General features: G+C 33.1%; 1 long non-coding RNA gene across 3 annotated transcripts in view; it reads left to right on the top strand.

Annotated features, from left to right (window-relative positions):
• Nucleotides 1-24,030, top strand: part of LOC122214133 — a 303,112-nt gene that overhangs the window by 264,146 nt on the left and 14,936 nt on the right. The window lies entirely within an intron of this gene.

Below are 24,030 nucleotides of genomic sequence, written 5' to 3'. Positions count from 1 at the left end.
TTTCTTTGATATTCTTTTTACTTGTTGATAAACCTACTCGCAAGGTATATGTTTCTCAACCTTTGGGCAAGTTTGTGCCCACACGGAATGCAAAAATGTACTTCAGGGTGCTTTCTTATCTGCCTTGTAATTCATTATAAACTTTTTTTTTTTTTTTTTTGAGAAGAAGGCTGAAATGAGAGGGAATATGGTGATGGAAGCAATGGTAATGGGAGATGGGAGGCAAAGGAGGTTAGGTGGAGAATGAAGATGAAGAAGAGGAGAAGGAAACAAAAGAAGAGGAAAAAGAGTCTGAGACAGTTTGAAATTTCCTCAGACCAAAAGGAAATTTCCCAGAAATACCCCAAAACTCTTTAGGACTCCTCCATGATTTTCACCTGTTCTCTGGCAGGACCTCTTAGTGTCTTTGTGGTATGTGGGAAGGTTCTAGAAATCTGAGCATTGTTAAACAGTGTGGTAACCCAAACATGAACAGCAGTTGACTTGAAGAGGACAAAGTTACTGGAATAAAGGGGATATCATCACTGCCTATTAAATTGACAACTGGAGGGGACCATGATGCATTTTGGCTTTAAGAAACCGGGTTCTGCCCTCATGCTAAGGGAGACTAATGATAATGGTGCAGATTAAATGTCCCATTCTCCTGTTGGAATAAATGCTTAAAGTCAAGATTGATTTGACTTATCAAAAATATACAGAAGAAAGGTATCTTGTTCTTAGGGTTTATAAACTAAAATTCATAACAGTTTCATGAATTGCCTCATTCCTAGGCATTCAGTCATAAAAGCATAAAAAAAAACCAGTAGGCTTGGGGATATACTAGCATAAAAATGACTCCAATTTGAATCATACTGGGCCGATATGCTTCAACCTCTTCTGTGACCACAGTTAAAAATGGAATTAAGCCTGCTGACTGAACCCTGTGAGTAGGTCCTGATTGAAAGTTTCCAGTAAAGACTTAGAATGATTAGGAGATGCGTGTGTTTTATTTTGCCTTTTACAGGTTTTTGTTTATTGCAATTCAAACACATTTAGACAGATATTTTAGTTTTCAGTTCCCCTGGAAGCATATCCTGAGGCAAATATTTGAATACAAGTAGTTTATTTGAGTGGTGATCCAAGAAACCCTGGCAAGGAAAGTGGAAGTGAGACAGAAGGGAAAAGAGCCAAAATCCAACATAGGGTGCATTAGCAAGCAAGCCTCTGCTGTGGGTAATTGGAGCTTAATCTTGCTGGTGAATTCTGTGAGCAAGTCTACAACAAGCACCTCAGAGCTATTCCTTCCATGTGAAAAGGGAGCCAGAATACTGGTGCACAAATTTCCTTCATTTATTGGTTGAGGGCTTGCCTAGGGAACCTTAATCTTAGCACATCTGTGCATCTCAATGTAACAAAAGAAAGCCCTTAGGCAAAAAGAGTCATATGCTGGCCAGCTCAAGTACAGTGCATTTTGGGGCTGGGGGTGGGGGGAGGGAGGAAAAGGCATTAAGAAGAGCAGACACAAAACTTTTATCACAGAACTCACCTATCCCTATTTTCTGATATCTGACTTTTTGATTGATAAACATTACTGCACGGCCTTAACAGGCCTTTGAATTCAGTTTCTGACATCACCAACTCCTTGATACTCATGATTACAAATTTCTTACTTACTGTCTTAATGCTGGAAATAAGTTTTTAGAAGCATTTTGGAGGGAAAATCACACCCAAATGAACTTGTGTTAAATTAGCATTGTGTAAAAATCTGCATACAATCCAAAATTCATTTGGGGGTGGGGAAGTCACAGAAATGTTCTCTGAAAGATGAATAAATAATAACTTAGTGTATGTGTATATAATTATGTATGTAGTTATCATTTATTCAATATGTATATTATATGTATATTCATATTCTAACATTATGAAGTTATTTAAGTAATAGAGAGGACTTATTTTCTATTTTCCATATTCAAGTTTTTATTACACACAATTATTACATAATTGAACTGAAATTATAGGTCATTTAGAAGGGTAATAAGAGAGTTGTAGATGTAATTCAAATTTGCTAGTATTTGCTTTGGTTGTGAATTGATTTGCAACATCGTAGAGCAATGGAAAAAGATATATTGTCTTGAAGCCTTATTCTCATTTTAGTTCCACCTAATTAAATTTTATATAAAGAAAAAAAATTTGGTGATATATTTTGATTATTAAACTCTTAAAAAAATGGACAAAAATGAATCAAACCATCAAGTTGCAATATATGAGTCAATGCTAAATGTATGGATTGTTACCTATTTTTAAATATGCATTGTTGACCTTCCATACATTTATTCAAAATTTACACTTATGTTTACAACATCACAAATCTTAAGAATATTGTAGACATTCGTTATATCCGTAATGGCAGAGCCTGGCACTTTCTTTGGCCAGGCCATCTAAGTGCAAATACAGGCATTCATATTAAAAATCCCTATGATGTGGGATGTGACAAATGTCCTTTATAATTTAAAAGATAATAACCCTGGTTATCTGCTTACTAAATTTTGCTAGTGCGTATATATATAAATACTAGAAATTTTTACACATATGTGATCGTTGATAACCACAAGAGTGGTATTTTCAGGCTTATTGCTTCCAAAAACAGCTGGAGAAGAAAAGGTTGGCTGTAATTCCTGATTTAAACTTGAGCAAAGAAGATTAAATAAATTATATTTTTAATTTCATTATATAGTGTTTTACAACATTTACTGACGTACACTGAACATTGAAAGAAAGGATAATTAGAAACAAGTGACTTATTTTATAATACTAAATTTTAAGATACAAGAAGTCACTGAATTTTACAATTTCAGTGGATTTCAGAAATAATCTTGTTGGAATCGTTCTTTTTGAATGTGAGAAAAATGACCCTCGGCTTAAACTGAAATAGTCAGTGGCTGCACCAACATTTGAGTGCAGACATCCTTTCTCCAAAGCTTATGTACAATGTATCATTGCTTCATTAGTAGTGGCGAGGGATCCAGTCTTCTGCAAACACCTGTAATTATGTTTTTCACCTATCATAGAGTCGGTATCTCTGTATTCCCCTAACTGTGCAGCGCTGGTGATCCAGCATCTACAGCCCTGATTATAGTCCTATTGTAAATGGAGCAGAATATGTTAAATGTTTATTGGGAACAGAGCAGGGATTTAAGCTGTTTGTGGGTGTGTGTGCTCTAGATTATAAATAAACCCTTGCCTAGCACAACATGACAATGTAACAATACCCAGCCCTGCCACTGACCTTAAATAAGAAACCCCAGGCATCTTTATCCAGCCACTTACTCATTTCATTTGATAAGATTTTCGCTGATAGGAGAGAGGAAAAAGCTCTAGCTAAATGGTTCACAGAAATGGTGTAAAATGATTGTACTGAGGGAAAAATAGTAGCGGATCATATGGAGCCAGATATTTCCTAAATTCAGGCTACTCTCTGAATTTGTTAATCATCTCTTAAACACAGACATCCTTTCTCCAAAGCTTATGTACAGTGTATCATTGTTCATTAACAGTGTCCAGGGATCTAGTCTGCAAACACCAATAATGATATTTTTCAGGTATCATAGAGCCAGTTGAGGATTCAATTTGTTAAATCAAGACTTTGTTGTTTAAAGTTTAAGTCTTTAAAATACCAGTACAACTTTTGTACTATACAATGGTTACATTCCTTAGGGATAGCTATAATAATTCTATACTCTTAAATGTAGTAGTATAACATTCATAAAAATAAGACTTAAAATACAGTTACTATAAAAGCATTGCATATTAACAATAGAAGTAAATGTTCCATTTGGGAAATGATTTTCAGGTTTGTTCACAAAGCTAACTATTATCTTATTTGATTTGTAAAAGTACATTGTTAGTCATAATCATCAAATATCGAGCCATCATTCAAGGAAAAATCATAGTGCATTTTTGTGTGTGAGAAGAGTTTCTAGTAGCTATAAGACCCGCTTTTTACCTAACCATCTTTCACTAACCAGCCATGAATATTTTTCACACATTCTTCTTCAGCATATCAAATTCAGCACCTACAAAATGAAGTTAAACCTTTGTTCAAGTTAATTCAGAGTGTTCTAATAGAATGAAACAAGATCAAATATGTGAGAACATCTTGAAAATAAAAGCTAGTCTATAAATATTACCTTTAGGAAATGTTTAAGACATAGATATTAAAAAATAATTCTAAGTGTAGAAAACCCAATAAGTAACCCTCATTAAGAACGATGCTTTTCAACAAAATACAGGACTTGTTTTCTTTTTTCTTTCTTTTTTTTTTCTTTTCCCTTTGGCTGATCACTTATTGTCAATGCTAGTAACATAATTATAATTCTTAGCACTTTTTTTTTTTTTTTTTTTTGCATTGTGCTTCTAAGTCCCTTTAGATCTTGTTAGGACTTTTTGCCCCATAAATTAACATAACATATTGTTATTATTTATTTAGCAAATGTATGGCTTTTTTCAGGCCCATAAACAAAGAAATACAAATGAATCAGTGCCATCTTAATATACTTCAGACTTTGAGAGAACTCTACAGATCATCAAACAAAACTTTTCCTTTTTTTTTTTTTATTTGAGAGAGAGAGAGAGAGAGAGAGAGAGAGAGAATAATTTAAGCAGGCTCTATGCTCAGCGTGGACCCAGACAGGGGGGCTTGATCCCATGACCTGAAAAGAAATCAAGAGTCGGATGCTCAACCAACTGAGCCATGCAGGCACCCCAACTTTTCCTTTTTCATATATGCAGAAACTATAATTTTAAATGATTTCCCTTATATTATATAAATAGGTAATAAAATAGCAAAAGCAGATTAACAAAAAAAAAACTGAGAAACATGATGGATGCTAGAGAGTCAGAAGTTAAGTTTGAGTCAAGGATCTGTCATTTACTAGGTCTATAACATAGAGTTTTTGAAATTTGTTTTGCTTCTTCTGAGACTCTGTATGTGGGACACTATATAAATGAAATAGCATCAAACTTAAAGAATGTTATTACTGATCCTGTGCTTCTGAAACACAATCAAAATTTCTAAATTCATTTGTAAAATTACTTGAATATTTACTTGTAATTTATTTTTATATTTTCAAACTGAAGTAAAATACTTTATGAAACATATGAGCATCTAAACTAAAAATAAACAAAACATAATTCCCAAAGTGGTTTTTATAGACATTTCAGTCTGGAAATAAAAGTTGATCGTAGTTGATGCCAAGACATTTCATGAATCTAAAATGTAGAAATTCATATGAACAATGAAGAATCCTTTCACTGTGAAACCCCAGAGAATTACTAAATAGTTGATTGACCAAATAACTAGAGAGTTCTCAAAACAACTTACATAAAGTGATATTTTATTGTATAAAGAACACAGATGTTTAGACATATGCTGTTCTTTTTTTAATTACATTACATTTTTGAAGAATCCTAAGAGCTAAAAGTATTTTTCATCATTTCAATTTTTGATTGAGTGTCAAATTTTATTGCTTGGCATTCCTTATTCCAAAGTAGGTAACATAAAATATTAACTCTTCTAATATCTATGTGGTAGATGTTTCCACTCTAACAATGAAAATTGCTCATGAATTCTACATCTTATTTTTTCCCTCAAATATGAGGGAAATGGGTTACATTAATTGTAAAAGAGAGAGAGAGACAGAAAAAAATGGGAGCAGCAGCTCTCTCAATGCTCACCAACTCTCTCTTAGAGAATTCTCAGCTTTCTCTAATTTCTCTCTACGTAGTTTTATCAGTTTCCTGAACATTGTTTCTGACATGATTTGATCCTCTCACTCATTTTTTGAAATTTGCCATCATAAACCTCATGCATTTGTAGCCCAGAAGGGCTATCTGTCTTGAGAGCACCTATAACTGTGAACTGCTATTAAGTTAACTGATTGTGAAATAAGCCTTGAATACCTTACCTCATCACTATTGAAGAAATTGTTATGTAAGTACTGAAAAACTGTTAAAATTTGGTCAAAAGTTCTTTTAGCCTTTATTTATATTTTCATTTCAGCATTCTGTCTCATGGACATAGGTATGATCCCATGATGGTAAAGTGACAAATTCAGTGACAGATATTCCACCCAAATGTCATCCTTACCCAGTAAAATTTACTAAGTCCCTCAAACAGGTAGATCACTACCTACATCATGTTATATATGGAAAAATATTTAACTCCTTCATTTATAGTTAATTCACCAAATATTTATTATGCAACCACTACAGAGATTATCCTAGACAATAGGGGCACCTGGGTAGCTCATTCGGTTAATCATCCGACTTCAGCTCAGGTCATAATCTCATGGTTCATGGGTTCAAAGCCCACATAGGGCTCTGTGCTGACAGCTCAGAGCCTGGAGCCTGCTTCGGATTCCGTGTCTCCATCTCTCTCTGCCCCTCCCCTTTTCATGCTTTCTTTCTCTCTCTCTCTCTCAAAAATGAATGAACATTAAAAAAAATTAGAAATAGAAAAAAATAGAAAGGAAATTAATATCCTGCTCAAATTTTGCCTAGTCCCACCATAGGTCCTTAAAAGAGAAAAGGTGCAGAGGGAAAATATTCAGAGTAAAGATAAGGAAAAAAAAAACACCTATATACAATTAGAAGAAAATTATAAAACTTTAACTTGATGTACTTAATCTTATAATTATGGTTTAAAATATTATCTTTACACATGTTCTAGAACACAATAAAGCATACCTTTCAAATTTATACAAAACCACTTGGGAGAATTGGACTTTTAAATGAGATCACCACAGTTATACATGGAAAGATTATTAATCAGACATTATGGCTATTGCCACTAATTTTCACAACTATATTCTAGCAAACATGCTTAGCAGAATGAATGTGCCTTTCACATAATTGGAAAATTGGGGTTTTCTTTGTTTGTATAAACATAGGTAGGGTTTTCAGGACACTACAGAATGAATGTGGAAATGCTATGACCTCAAGTATAATATTTTGGTCAACACTGCCTTTGGACCACCATAAAAAAAATGCTGCTTTCAGAAGCAAATCAAAGGTTTTATGTGGAATCTTTTCCATGTAAAAATACTTGGTACAATATTACTGTACTTCTGAAATCTGAATAAATTATGGCATATTTCTATTTGGGGAATTGCATACTTAAGCAATATTATAGCTATCAATTCACCTTACAGAGTGCCACCAGATGGAATTTGCATAATGTTTCCAGTGCCATCCTTGTCAATTAATTCTGGCAAGCAAACCAATCAGGTAACAAAGATGGACATTTAAGTCGAAGAAGAGAAAAATGGTTTACTTCCTCCCATGGCTTGATCCTCAACTTAGTGAATGAAATAAGCAGGAAATTTGATATCAGAATTATCACAAAGTTAATAATTTCCCCATATTTAAAAAAATTCTTTTAACATTTATTTATTTTTGAGACAGAGAGAGAGCATGAACAGGGGAGGGGCAGAGAGAGAGGGAGACACAGAATCTGAAACAGGCTCCGGGCTCTGAGCTGTCAGCACAGAGCCGGATGCGGGGCTCAAACTCACGGACCATGAGATCATGACCTGAGCCGAAGTCGGACGTTCAACCTGCCGAGCCACCCAGGCGCCCCTAATTTCCCCATATTTAACCCACTGTCAATTTTTTTTAGAATGTGGTCTGTAATATTATTTAACATAAATTAAAAAAACATAACTTTTAAAAAGTTTTTAAAAATACTTTTAATATTAATTTAAGATTTAAAATAATTTTCATCCCTTAATAAATTTATGTAAATGAATAAAACTGAAAAAACTAAGTAGAGCCAGAGTAGCAAAGATTTTCCTTTTCTACAGTTTATCCAATTAATATAATGTGCATAGTTTTATAGATGCTAATGCATAACTGACTAATAAAACATAGAAAACCCAATAGTTTCCAAAGGGATATATATTCTGGTAGGAAAAGATAAGTATACCAAGTAACACTCACATACTCATGTGTATCACAAATATATACCACATATATTTTCCTGCAACAGATTTTAGACAAATCTACCCAATAAAACCCCAGTTCCCGTAGAATTTCCAAAATGAAACTAGAACTTTTTTTTTTTAATATAAATTTACTTCATGAAACCTTGAATGGCACACAATTTATTGTGTTATTGTGTTATTTCCAAATTGTTATTAGTTCTTGTATCGAGTTTGATAAAGCTCATATTTTTCCTTTTATTTTAGTTACATATCACATTTTACAAATTAATGAGAGATTGCTCATTACCTACAATATACCATGGATTTCCAGTAGAATTATTTTATTTTTTATGTTAGATTTGAGTGATTTATATGCCCTGTGAATTTTGATTTCTGTACCTCCTAAGTAAGCAAAAGAGCAGACTTGAATGATTAGACCCTCATATTTACATTAGGCAGTATCATTTGAAGTATGTGAGCTCTGTCTATGTTGATTGGTTTCCTTTAAAATCAGCTCTGTTTTCTAAAGAACACTTAAATGTAACTGGAAGGCAGGACATCACAGTGGTTAAGAGCATGGTAATTAAAGTCAAACACATGCTCGACAGTTTATTCTGACACTTAAGACAGAATTTTTCAAAGTAATTTAATATGCCAGGTTTTTTAAATTTCATAATCTGTCAGATGGGGATAGTGATAACTCCTCTAATTTGTAAGAATTAGCTAGTTATTTATAGTTTAGCAAGTAATTAAAAAGTATCTATTAATAATTAATATTGGTGAGAGATACTTGTGACAGTCTATAATATAATAGTCAGGTTTACTTAAGGAAAATGGTCTCCTATAAGATACAAGATTTTTTCAGTGGTATCTTAACAATTCACATATAGTTTTCCTTTACTGGCAGTTTTAAGAAATTTCATATCATGTTAACAAAATTACTGCCAGTTTTTAAAATAACTTGCAAATTCTTAATACTATCAACCTGTCGATTATGGTTTTTCCCACTTTTTATAACCATTTATTATGTTACATTTGTAATTGCCTCCATGCATTTATAGAATCACAAGTCTTATCAATAACATAAAGTGTTCCCTCCAATTTGGCAAAATAAGGAATATAAGGAGCCAGATATCATGGATATAGATTAATGTGTAACACTAGAAAAACGTACAATAATGTTAGTCACACAGGAAAGAGAATAACATGATAGAAAGTAAGACACAGGACAAAGCACTAAAATGCATGTTTCAATTAATATGAGTATGAAAGAAATCATTCTTCTCATGCACATAAATGAGAGAAAGATATATTCGATTTAACAGTCAGGGAGAGGACATGGCTCAAGTTGAGGTCAGTAAACCAGAGTCAGATATTAAATAGTTATAGGACCAAGGCCCTAAGGGCAAGAGAGTCCATGAAGCAGAGGAAATGATACAGTGGAAAAAAATAGAAACCTAAACAACAGAAAACAATCAGGTATTCATGTGTATCAGACGCAGCAGAGTATAGTGACAATATAGTTCAGACTTTTGAGTTAGACAGATACGGACTGTATTTGGAAGTCAATTCAATTATTATCTGCGTAAATGTGGTTATGACTCAGTCCACTCAACTGTAACAATAGAAAAGATAATATTCTTTCTGGCTCTTAACAAATGCTAATTGTTAGTATTGATATTTTGTATGAACACAGGCAAAGGACCATCCAGGTTTTGAGGTACCTGAAGCTGATGCAATTTGTGAAGTTCTTTTAGGAAAAGAATGTAAATTCCAAATACTTATTTACATAAAAATAAGAACTAGGAATGAGAAAGTAAATCACAAGTTACAAATACCACAAACTTCACAAAGTAAAAAAAAAAAAAAATAGTTAAATGATTTTATTAATGCACAGCTCAACACAGCTAAAGAATACCTTTTTTTCCTAAAATATCATTGGCATATTTTATGATGACTTTTTCATAGTACAGTGATTTCATAATACAATTTTATGGAAATCATAGTTTGCTCTCTCCTCTAGCTTATTTAATTGAAATTTATTTTAAATTATTATTATTATGAAAGAGAAGCAAGTTTCGAAAAAAGTTCATTCAGGTTCATAACTTAATACTGGAAACATCATGCAAATATTCAGGATTATTGTGAAATTTAAACCATTACCAAGATTCTTTCACTTAGGCTATAAAAATACAGGCATTTCCGATTTTCATTTGCTGTGATGTCTTAAATGTTGGCTGTACCGATGCTACTAATTAGCTAGTTTATCATGGCTGATTCTACAGCATTACTTATATAATTGATTTTGTGTGTTATCTTTGTCAGTGTCAGTATTTTATATCAAACCAACAACAAATAGATAATGGCCAATGAGTTCATAATACAATGATAAACTGTAATATCGTTGTATTGAATATAAAACATTCAGTTCATACTCTAAGTACTCAATATTTGTTTCTTTTTCAACTTTTTAAAAAAATGTTATTTTTGAGAGAGAGAGAAAGAGAGAAAGGGAGAGACAGACAGAATGTGGGTGGGAGAGGGGCAGAGAGAGAAGGAGACACAGAATCCGAAGCAGGCTCCAGGCTCTGACCTGTCAGCACAGAGCCTGATGTGGGACCCAAACTCACAAACAGATCGTGACCTGAGCTAAAGTCAGAAGCTTAACCAACTGAGCCACCCAGGCGCCCCCTCAATATTTGTTTTAATGCTATAGACTCATGCCCTACAAATATGAGATTTCTGATACATTCTACTTCATGCAATTCCAATACAAGTGAAAAATTATTTTCTTACATTGTATATATGCTGCATTACTAAGTATATTACTGGAAGAACACTACTTTTTTAAGCACTCCAGACCTACACAACAGGAGAGGAGGTCAGATGAAGAACAAATAAGAGTAGAAAGAAACTGTTCAGTAAATGCAGATTAAAATATATACATATATATTAATATATAACATATATTAATATATATTAATATATATATATATACAATACATTAATATATAATATATATATATAATGAAAGTGCCAGCAAATTTAGTGTCTGGTGAGAGCTCTTCTTGCTGCCTTGTGAAAGGGCCCTTTACTGGTATATGTGTAGGTATGCAGCTAAAGTTACATGTATAGGGAAATTTATAGGGTTAAAAGTCTATATTAGAAAGGAAGGAAGATCTAAAATAAATGACCAAAGTCCCTCACAGGATGTTAGAAAAAGAGGATCAAAACAGAAAATTGAACAAAAAGCAAATATAACAGAGTACCAAAGCTAAAACTTGCTTCATTGAAAAGTTCAACAAAAATGTTATAATTTTTAATTGAAGAGAGAAAACACCAATCAATAATGCAAGAAATTACGTATCCTATAGACCTTAATAGGTATTAAAAATATGAGACTATTAAGCCAACAAAATTGGAAAATTAGATGAAATGGGAAAATTCCCTTTAAGATATAAGTTATCCAAGTCACTGAAGAAGAGATAGCCTAATTAATTCTGTATCTATCAATTAATGATAAGTAAAACAAAGTTAATGAGAAGATAACACAAAAATGAAACAACCTGATAATGGATATTTACAAAAATTGTATGGTGAACATCTTATTACAATGTTAAATATTTAATTTATTGATGCTAAAAATGGGAACAAAATTGGTTTATTATCATCTTTTCTGTTCAACATTATACTAGGAACTAAAAATATTAAGGCAAAAATATCCAAAAAGAAGAAATAACAACTGTCAATGCCAGAATATATATTCCTGGACAGGTAACACTACTCTGATTCTTTTCAACGTAAAGTAGTTACTCTTTTGTATCTATTTCATTCAGCATAATGTTTTCTAAGTACTTCAGAGTTGTTCTTATTTTCTTACATTATATATATGCTGCATTCTTCTAGAATATTTTTAAATTTGCCTTCCATATTTAGTTCTATGATCTATCGTATATTAATACTTGTGTATGGTATGAGATAGGAGTTGAAGTTTATATTTTTCTGTGTGGAAAGTATATTATTTCAGCACAATTTATTTTAAAAACTTTCTTTTTCCATTGATTTGCTTTGAACTTTATTTTGAAAAAAGTTGACCACATAAATATGGGCCTAATTTTTTGTATTCTCTGTCGTGTTCCATTGATCCATTTGGAGGCATTTACTTGCATTTGAATATCGTATTTGTATTATTTTCCTTTGTCTTTAGTAATAAATTAGCATAAATTTGGTCTTAAAACAACAGAAAGTTACTCTCACAGTTCTGGAGGCAAGAAGTCCAAAGTCAGTTGTACTGAGTCAAGATGTACGTGTCAGCAAAGAAATGCTGTATGTGGAGCCTTTAGGGGAGAATCCATTCTTTGCATTGTTTAGCTTCTGGTCTCTGTCAGTACTCCTTCACTTGTGGCCTAATCACACCAATCTCTGCCTCTCTGGTCACATTGCCTTCTTCTCTCTGGTCTGTCTAATCTCCCTCTGTTTCAGTCTTATTAGGATAATGGTGATGGCATTGAAAGCCCACCCAAGTAATACAAAATGATCTCCTCATCTCAAGATCTCTAAGTTAACCTCCCCTCAAAGAGCCTTTTTTCCAAATGAAGTAAAAGATATTAGGATGTGGATTATTCTGCAGAGACCACAGAATATAAAGGTACTCTAATAGTGCCTTCATAGTTAGTTTTGAAAAACAAGTAATGACAGACCGCTGCATTGGATCTTTCTTTTCAAGATTGTTTTGCTCTTATAGATCTTTGCCTTTTAACGTTAATTTTAGAGTCAGTTTTTAATTTCTTGAAAAAAATTTGCTAGAGTTTTGATGGGATTATTTTATATCTATGGACTACTTTAGGACATATCGTCATCTTACATATATTGAGCTTTCAAATCCATGATCCTGTTATAAATAAAGTTTATTTAAGCTTTTAATTTTTTTCAGTAATATTTTGTATTTATTACTGAATAAGTACTGCACATCCAATCACTGTGTTCATCTTCAGGTATTTTATGATTCTTGCTGCTCTTGAAAATTATTCTTTTTTACAAACTTGATTATTTTACTAACTTTTCTGGAGATTCCATAGGATTCTCTTTGTAGACAGTCATTAATTGTAAATAAGCATATGTTGATTTTTATTTCATTTTATTGCCTTATTATACTGGTTATGAATTCCAATACCATGTGAAATAAAAATAGTTAAAGGGGATACCCTTATGTTGTTCCTGTTCTCAATATTGTCTAGTTTTACAATTTTTATTGCAGAAAGACACAATCCAATACCAGTTATTTCATCATGACTATTCTGATTACCATAACTGTCAAAACTTACTCTGAAACTTAGTGATCTAATTTAATGATGGCATTTATCTTGCTCAAGAGTCTTTAATTTTAGCAGTACTCATTGTATCCTATCTCTACTCAACTTGGATTCAGCTGGGGCAGCTCAAAGCCTAGGGCCAAAATTATCTACAGGTTTTCTCACATTTTGGCGATTGATAGTGGTTTTAGGCTGATAAGGGCTATGAGTGATAAATGGGGATCTTAGCTGGAATATCTACATGTCGTTCTCTATGTTTCAGAAATTTGTTACAACATGGTGACTGCACTCCATGAGCAAGTGTGCTAAAAGACAGAGCCAGACTAAAGCTTCATCCCATTTTATGTCCTAGTTACATAAACTACATTGTTACTTCAATCAAATTCTATTTTTTGAAGCACTCACAAAGTTACAGACATTTGCAAACATAAGGAAAGTAGGCTTCATTCACTTCTTGATGGGCATAATACCTTTTTGGAAGGGCAAGTAGGATTATAAATAATGCTGCAAACAGTTTTTTTTAATACAACATATTGCAATGGTTCAATAATTTCTTATAAGGATGTATTTTATTTGACTATTGCACAACAACAATTGTTAACAATTAACAACATAATTGCTCCAGGATAATGAATCTGGGTGACAGGAAGAGAGGGGTAGAAGGGATAAGTTAGCTTTCTTAATTTTTTGTGCATATTAAATATTAGAATACATGTAATTTTTATATAACAGGTACATAACTGGATAAGTAAATAGTATTAAACGCAAAAGACAGCTTCTTATATGTCTTATAAAGTGGTAAATATGATCAAATAGATGTTATGAAGGAGCTCTTGAATAACCCAGTACTTCTGGTGAAGTTCAAGATGACTTTACCAAGGAAATGGCATTTGACTTGGATATAGTTTTTTCCTAATGCTGGGTCATTTCAGTACTAATCTATTTATTTTATCATTTTATAATTAACCTTTCTTTTAGATTTGTTTAAATCTTCTCACTCACTGAATATACATCAGTTTCTTCATTTTATTTTCTAATCATTGGTGGTCAGAACTGAGTCCTGGATGAACTATAACTGAGCCATGAACATTAGATAAATACAGGGCATCCACTATCAAAATGGAGAGGGGGAAATTAATGTACACCTGTTGGCTCTCTCTAAAGAAGCCTGTTGAAAATTATATTTATTTATTGCCCTAAAAATGTTTTCAACCAAAATGAAAGAAAAACACTATTAAATAACTAGATAATTCATCCAAATCCCTTGATGTAGATTCTTGTGACTGAAACATGGCCAGTCGATGCATTCTTTCTTTACTTTGCCCATCTGGAATAAAGTGTACTATGTTAGAGCATATAAATTTTTTTCAAAATATTTTTCCACGAAAAAGAATTTAAAATATAGACTAAAATCAGTTCATATTGGTAAATAAAATATTTGGGGGGAAACATTATGCCCCAGATATTAATACAGTGCCAAGTGGAAGTAGATACTAAACTTCCTACTCTATGATAATTTGATCACATCAGAAGATATTAAGTATACATTTTGGTAAATAAAAGTATTTGGTTCCTAAATCTAAAAACCAATATTGTGATGACAAGTAACAAAATTTATATGTCTAAGCTCCCACTGAGAATTCAATTGCTTCATCTTCATTACTGAAGAGTGATACTATTTTTAGACTATTTTATGTAAACATACAACTGAGTTGTGAATTCCATAACATGGCAGTTTTGTGCAGGGTTAAAGATGCACAATTTTCAGTGGAACAATTTTATAAACCACCCTATAATTATTCATTCCCAGTTAGCCACTATTTAGAGAATCATGACAGCCACTCTAGAAGTATGTTTGAGAAATTGTGGCTGAATTTAGCACTTAGTAATTAGATTATGTTATTAGAGGAGTGCTAAGTTTCAGTCACTGAAATTTAACAGACTCCTGAAACCTCTAGCTGAGGGTACTTGATTCCATTCCCATGGAAACTGTTGCTGCCTTGACAAATAACCTGTAAGTAGTTTTTGAAAAAACTGAGTGTTAGAGTTTTAAGCCTTTGCTGTTGGTGAAAATTTTAAGCATAACAATATATGCCAGGTAATATTTCCCTTTCCTTAACTTTTTGGAATGACAACTAGAAAAACTAGGCTTTATATAAACAATAATTCCAAGATGGATTTTTATAAATAATTGGTATTTTCTACTGCATGTAAAATGGTATAATACCATTTTTAGGTAGAGTGTAATAAAGAAAAGTATTATTTTTCAAAGCTCAGGGAAATGAAGTAAAGATATAAAAATTAATTTTAAATAACAAGCCAACAGTAGAGATGAAATGGAATAGTAATATCCCATTAAGACAGAAGCAAAAGAAAAAAAAAGGGAGAAAGAAAAAAAGGAACAGATGGACTAAATAAAAAACTAGCAAGGTGATAGACTTTAAAGCAAAACATATCAATATTCACATTAAATTAAAAATATTCTAAACACCCTGATTGGAAGAAATGTATTGTCAGATGGGATATAAATACAACACCTACTAACATGCTGCTTATAAGAAATAACTTTAAATATGAAGACACAAAAATATTAATAATTAAAGGATATAAAAAAGTATACCATGCCAATACGAGTCCAAAGAAATCTAGGGTGTCTCTATTAATATCATCTGGAATAAATTCCAGAGCAAAGAGTATTACCAGGGACAAAGAAGATAGTTTTATGACTAAATAATAATAATAATAATAATAATAATAATAAAAGTGTTCATTGATCAAGAGAATTTAGCACCCAGTAATAGAGTGGGAATTGATAACGGAAATTGAAAATTAGTAAGTATATGGAAAATTTGAACAACACTCAGAACCACTTGACCTAATTGACCTTCTAAAAAGAAGACTTTTCAACACCAAGAGTATTTTCTGCTCCATAAACAAATCTTATTACATTTGAACAGAGTCAAGTCATATAAAGCATGTTCTGTGACTGTAATAATATTAAGTTAGAAGTCAGCAACAGGAAGATATCTGGGAAATTCACATATATGTGAAAACTAAATTACCCATAGGTCAAAGAAGAAATCAAAAAAATGAAATTAGAAAGAATTTTGCACTAGTGAAAATGAAAACACCACATATCAAGATCTATGAGATTCCCCTAAAGTAGAGCTGAGAAGTATATTTATAACACTAAAGTCATTCTTAGATAACTAGAATTATCTCAACTCAATTAACTCAGTTTTTATCTTTGAGAAATGAGAAGGACCAAAAAAACCAAACCAAAACCAAAACAAAACAAACAAAAAACAAGACTGAAATTGAGCAGAAGAAAGAAACCAGGAAAGATTCGAGAGAATATCACTGAAAAAGAAAACCAAAAAATAACAGAGAAAATCAATAAAAGAAAAAACTTTGCTTGAGTAGACAGGTAAAACTGATCAGTGACTAGCCAGAATGAACCAGAGAACAAGATAAAACATACAAATTACCAATCTGTTATTATACAGAAGCTAGAGTAATGAAGAAATGTTATAAAAATGGCATACAAAAACATGACAAATTAGATGAGATGGACAAATTCCTCGACATAAAAATCTATCACAGCTCACTAAAGGAAAAAAAAAAAGCAACTTACATAGCACAATCTCTTTTAATGAAGTAGAATTGTAGTTAAATTCTCCCATTAATGGAAACATCAGGCCCAGAAATATTTACTGGAGAATTTTATGAAAATGCTTGCTTAATAGCAAGAAATAACACCTATCTTACACAAGCTTTTTCAGAAAAAGGGAGAGGAAAGAATATTTTTCAGCTTATTTTTTGAAGGTATCTTTACCTTGGTACCAAACCAGACAAAAAACTTAAAAAAAGTCCATCTTTAGATCAATATCCCTCATGAACATAGATGCAAAAAACAAAAACAAAAAACAGAAAATCAAATGAAGTCCAGCAATTTATAAAAATGATATTATATTGAGGCGCCTGGGTGGCTCAGTCAGTTAAGCGTCTGACTTCGGCTCAGATCATGATCTCATGGTCCGTGAGTTCGAGCCCCGCATCGGGGTCTGTTCTGACCGCTCAGAGCCTGGAGCCTGTTTCAGATTCTGTGTCTCCCTCTCTCTCTGACCCTCCCCCATGCATGCTCTGTCTCTCTCTGTCTCAAAAATAAATAAACATTAAAAAAAATTTTTAAATGGTATTATATCATGATTCAGTAAAGTTTATTTCAGGAGTACAAGTTTGGTTTAGTATTAAAAAATTAATGTAATTATGTATCATATTTTTAAAAAACTAAAAATAAAACTCATATAATTATCTCAGAGGAAGTATACAGAAAATCACTGGATGAGATTCAACATTATTTTTTAAGTTTTTTAAATTATTTTGAGAGAGACAGAGACGGTGTGATCAGTGGAGGGACAGAGAAAGAGGGAAGATCCCAAGCAGGCCCTGCACTGTCAGCACAGAGCCCGATGTGGGGCTCAAACTCAGGAAACTGTGAGATCATGTCCTGAGCCAAAATCAAGAGTTGAATGCTTAACCGACTGAGCCCCCTAGGTGCCTCTCAACATTATTTTTTGATAGCTGCTGCCACAAACCAAGAGTAGAAAAGCATGATCTTACCTGATAAAAACCATAAAAATGTACATTTAATAACAACTTACTGGGCTCTAAGCAGCATAAGTTAAAAAAATAAAAAAGAAAAGAGATTCAGTGACAACGGAAGAAATGTAGAAATCTAATGGAAAACACACAAAAAAACTACTAAAGCTAAGGAGTTTAGATAATTTCTAAGATACAGGATGGCTACAAAAGCGTCATCCATATATTCATATTCTTTAAATAAATACTAAGAAATTGAAATTAAGAAAGCAATGCCATTTATATAGCATTAAAATTATAAGACACAGAAAAACCTGACACAGAATAAACTGATACTCTGAATATCACACTTTTGATGATAGAAATTAAAGAAGGTCTAGATAAATGGAGAGACCTGTCTTGTTCATAATTCAGAAGATATAAGATGTTATGATGTCAAAGCCTATCTAATTGATCTAAATATACAATGAAATACTAAATTCCAGCAGGCTTTCTGTGGATAGTGACAAATGGATTCTAAAATTCATATAAAAACATAAAATTCAGGGCGCTTGGGTGGCTCAGTTGGTTAAGCATCCGACTTCGGCTCAGGTCATGATCTTGAGGTTTCCTGGGTTTGAGCCCCGTGTTCGACTCTGTACTGACAGCTCAGCTTCAGATTCTGTGTCTCCCTCTCTCTCTGCTCCTCCACTGCTCATGCTCTGTTTCTCTCTGTCTGTCAATAATAAATAAACATTAACAAATTATATATAAAAAAAGAAACACCTTAAAAAGCCAGCTATAGAGAGGATTATAAGTTTTCTGTAACTTTGGAATGAATTAGTGACTCAGAATTAATTATGACTTGGTTGTCATAGTATGTTTCAAATGCTGTCAGAATGAGGGTGAGTAAGCCAAGACAGGAAATAGGGTCTCTTGTTTGAAGAGCTTTTTGGAACTTATTACTTCGTTGGGGAACTTTGTAAGAGAAGGAAACACTGGAATATTTCATGATAAGACCATCTGTTTTAAGTCCTATCCTGATGGTTGACTGATAAATTTTGGGCCATGTAAAAATTATATTTTAATTTATTCTCCCTTATGTTTCTCCCCCCAGCAAGTTTCAATAAAAGGTGTTTAACATCACATAGTTCCTCTCTAATATAAGAGAGTGTGAATTATTTACATATATGGCTTCTCAAATAACTACTTCTATAAACTCAGAATGGGCTAGTAGGATAAAGGCAAAATTTAGATAAATTGAATGTAAATAATTCATAATTGTAGATTTTTAGAAGTATAAACATAGAAGAAAAACAATAAAGTAATGAAATAATCAAGAATTTCATTAAAATATATTTTAATATATAACAATATGTATGTCATTGGCTTACTTTAGCAGCTAAAATATTTAATTCAATCTCTTGTATTTAGTAATAATGTAACTCAAATATGGCCCATTTCTTAAAGTTATATAATAACAATATAATTTTGGTAACTTGAGTTGGTCAAGTGGAAATTAAGATTTTAATTATAAAGCGTCCTTTTTCCAATGGGATTTCTTCACAGTATCCATGTGCAATTTATTATGCCTTCTCTTTCTACCTAACATATTCAGGAATCTACAAAGTGTATTTTTTAAAATCACACTTAATGTGAAGACCCACTATATATTTCCTGAAGGTCATGCATTTTGGCTTCCTGATTTAATTTTATACAGTTGTTCATGATATTTATACATAAAAGCTCTACCATTTATTGGATGTCCACAAATTTCAGGATATCAAGTGTGATTAGCATAATTAGAAAGCAGATATAAATCCTCCCATTTAAACTACAGGCAGGCAGCCAGGGGCACCTGTGTGGCTCAGTTGATTGAGCATCTGAGTTAGGCCTGGGTCATGATCTCATTGTTCATGAGTTTGAGCCCCGCATCAGGCTGTGTGCTGACAGCTCAGAGCCTGGAGCCCGCTTTGGATTCTGTGTCACCCTCTCTTTCTGCCCCTCCCCTGCTCATACTCTGTGTGTGTGTGTGTGTCTCTCTCTCTCAAAAATAAATATAAAAATATTTAAAAAAAATTAAACTGCAGGTAGGCAGTTGATTGCCTACTGTGTCCCACTGAAGTCTTCCCTCAGGGTCAGGAATGAAAAAAATTGCTAATGAAAAAATTCAACCCCTGTCAAAGATACACAAATTGGAGCACAGTACTGTGCAAGCCAATGAAGCCTGTCATAACAGCACAAATATTCAGTGCAGGCACAGCTGGAACTATGGAACTAGCTAGAACGTATATTCTATGAGAACTTAGAAGATTGTAATTAGTTTTTCTATTAGTCATTGCTTTATTCCAAGTGTCTAGAATAATCTCTGGCAAATAATGGGTACTAAATACATATTTGTTGAATGAATCAAAATAAACAGGTGCATCAAGGGAGCATAATTAAACAAATAAATATAAAAATGGCTCCCTGTCCACCATCATTCAATACGTTGCCAGGTGAAATTTGCTAAATAAAGCAATAATAACAGTTTATTTTTGCATTCTTCCAGAATCACATTCCTACTGTGGTAGTGGAAAAATGTATTCTTACCTAGAAAATAGATCTTAGGAAGGAAATAGCACTAAGGGACTGCCATCATATCCTTGGGAAAGCATGACTTCTGGAATTTGTAAGACATAGATTTGAAATTTAGTTCAACTTGTAATTGTGTTATCTAGAGTGCAGTCTAAATGAAAATGCAAGGTAACTTAACTCTAAAGGCAGGGTATTTATACTTACCTTTCACATGTTTTAATTTTCCTGATACATCATGAGAATAGAAACTATTTTTTTTTTATTAAATGAGCATCTTAACTTGATCTTAATTTAAGAAAATAATTGCTTATGCCCCATGGTGAATAGTTTGGCAAAAATGAATGTAGTTAGTGTGTATTGTTAGTTCAGTCCTTTATATATTATAAATTAGAGGAGCTCTTCTGAGAAATACTGTTGGTTTCACACATTCTCTAGAGTCTTATTTGTTTCTCATAAAAACACATCTGAAATTCGGTAGCTTCAGCAGCCTAAAGAAATTTAGAGGAGCCTAAAATCATGGCAGTTATAGGAGTTCAGAAATGTGGTGTGCAGCTTTTTATCACATTTTATGGTGTCCGTAAGTAGAGAGGAACAGTGTTGGTGCTGAAACTCAGTGTTCAAGATCTACATTTTTGTCAAAAAGGTGATCCATTTATTCCTTTTATGCCACCCCATCTGGATGTAACTTCTAGGTTCCAGGATCATATTTTCTTGTACCAAAGTTACATATCTAGTCATGTATAAGGCTAATGGATCATGCTACATAACTTAGTTTCTAATGCATTTTATTTTTTTGCTGAACCACAGGTATATTTAACATGTCAACACAGCCATCCTGTCCATGGTCTGAGGCAAACCATCATTTGGTTGGGGATGTTAATGGCAATAACTTAATCATAACTATGTTTTGTTACATAAAGGTTTACTACTACCTCTTTAATCTGGAAAAAAAAGACATCTGTATTCTATATTCTAAAATTTTATTAAAATTTATGAATGATAACTATGTTAAGAAGTCTTGCTCCAATCTAGGGGCTCCTGGGTGGCAACTTCGGCTCAGGTCATGATCTTGCAGTTCGTGACTTCGAGCCCCATGTCAGGCTCTGTGCTTATAGCACAGAGCCTGGAGGCTGCTTGGGATTCAGTGTCTCCCACTCTCTCTCTGTCCTTCCCCTGCTCTCTTTCTGTCTCTCTCTCTCTTTCTCTCAAAAATAAATAAACATTAATTTTTTTTTTTAAAAAGTCTATCTCCAATCTCTACTGATGGATTTAAGTTTTCATCTTTGTCTTTAAAGACAAATAAAGATAGAATGGCTTAGGTAAAAACAAGATGCAAATGGATTATTCTTTCCTCCCTCCCTCCTTTCTCCTTTCTCTCTTTTTTCCTTTTATAACCAATAATTAGAAGGTACTAATTTATTTTTATTTCTTCAACCTTATACTTTAACAAACAAGTCTAAAATTTTTCATATATATATATTTATTTATTTTTTAAAATGTGTATTTATTTATTTTTGAGAGAGAGAGAGAATGAGAGAAAGCATGAATGGGGCAGGGGCAGGAAGAGAGGGAGAGCGAGAGAGAATCCCAAGTAGGCTTTGCGCTGTCAGTGCAGAGCCCCATGTGGGGCTCAATCCCAAGAGCCATGAGAGCCAAAATAAAGAGGGCTGAGTCACCCAGGCACCCTTAAAATTCTTCATATTTTATGGCTATTTTAAGCTGATACGGTTTAGCATTCATTTCTTCGACTACAATTAATAACTACCATTTTGGGAGAAGGCTTAGTTCACAATTTCCAAATACTGTGTTTGTTCATAATAAATGAAATTTCCACGGTACCATAAACAATGCTTGATGTTTACAAAAATAAACATAAGTAGGCATCACCAAGGTATAAAGTAATCCTGGAAAATGGCTCTGGTCTCATCTACAGCCACATTACTAGCTTGCTGGTTGGACTAAGTGTCGAGTTCTACAAAACAAATTGTTTTGTTTTGTTTTTTCACTTTAACTGGATTGGTCTACCTATTGATGAAGTATTTAGAGAAATCCCATTTGATTGATGTACGCTTCCAAAAATCACCTTGTACCTAGTGACAAAACACTGGAGTTATTCCTGGGAGTTTCTAATTACAACCATACCAAAGAGATCAGAAAGCAGATTTTGGAAATAAGAAATAAACTTCCAAATTCTTTCTCTGAAAATAATATTCAGTTATCCCCTCCGATCAGAATTCATGTCTAGTCAGAGCTTGGCTCAGGTTTTTGCCTTTATTGATCTGAATTTGTGTTTATATTTTTTGGAGACAATTGTGGGTCTTCACTTTCTCTACCTACAGCTTCCCCTGCACCCCATGTGGTCAGAGGCATATTGGGTTTCAGAAGCAAGAGGCCATCAACAGAGTGATCCCAGATAGGCACTAACGAAAGGGCCAGCATACTGGGGCTTCTCATCCCACCACCTCCACTTCTTTTCACCGTATTCACTCCTGGATCATCTCATAGAGGAGCTACTATCTCCTACTTTCTCTTTCTCGAAAATTTTTCATGCACCACATCCAGACCATGTGCCCTGGTGCCTTCAGGTCTAGCCTAGTAATAAAAATGGCCAATGAAGGAGCCTGAAGACAACGAGTGGAATATTTCCCTTTACCCAATAGATATCCTTTCTGCCTTAATAGTTCACGCCATACACACCCTAGAACTAAAAGAAATAACCAGCTTCCTCTGATCTTCTGTTCTTTAAGGAGAAGCCACCAAATGGGACTCCGAGTTGCAGCTTGATGTTCCCTTTTCCTTTCTTATTTCAATCTCCTGGCCCAATCTCTCTAGAGTGTTTGGACTTGCTAATTGTTCCGATTTACATGTTCATCCCAGAAAAACGCCACTGGAGCTTCAGTATCATACATACCATTAAAATAATAGTGCCATGAGTAGTACAAACATGCTATGACTTGTTAAAACCCCAATATTCAATAAAATATAAATAATGCTTATTTCAAAACATGTTTTCAATGCAAGCCACTATGTTTCTGGTAAAGATAGAAACTACAGGGTAAACGCAAACCCTAGGGGTGAAAGAAAATTGCATTTCGTTTCAAGTGCTATAATATGTTGTCTGTTTATCAATCTGAAAGTATTTTCTGACATTTAAAGTCAGTTAAACATCAACATTTTAGAAATTAACCTCAATAATGTATATAATTTACAATACAATTTGTATATGTATATGCTGAGATAAAATATATTCATAATGATCAACAAATTGGCATAGATTTTATCTGCATTAAAAATACTAGGAATCAATATTCTCTAATGTCTTAAAACTGTATAGTCAACAGTTGCCCTCACTATCCTCTGGTTGAAAATCATTATTCTTACCATGCAATACAGGTGAAGAAACTTACAGGTTTAATGCCTCAGCTAATGAGATACAGAAAGACAGTTACAGCAAGGGTCAACAATCAGAATTTATTTGGGGATGTCACTTTCAAACTGCTGTTTCACATCGACATCTGAAAGAAAATCAATTATATAGAGCTTACTGGCTTAGAGAATGTCAATGCAATGCAGTTTAATTCATCATTAAACCTGTACTGTCT

Source organism: Panthera leo, chromosome A1, assembly GCF_018350215.1.
Source record: "Panthera leo isolate Ple1 chromosome A1, P.leo_Ple1_pat1.1, whole genome shotgun sequence".
NCBI lineage: Eukaryota > Metazoa > Chordata > Mammalia > Carnivora > Felidae > Panthera > Panthera leo.
The sequence above is the reverse complement of the archived record's forward strand: the minus strand, read 5'-3'. Positions and strand labels throughout refer to the sequence as shown.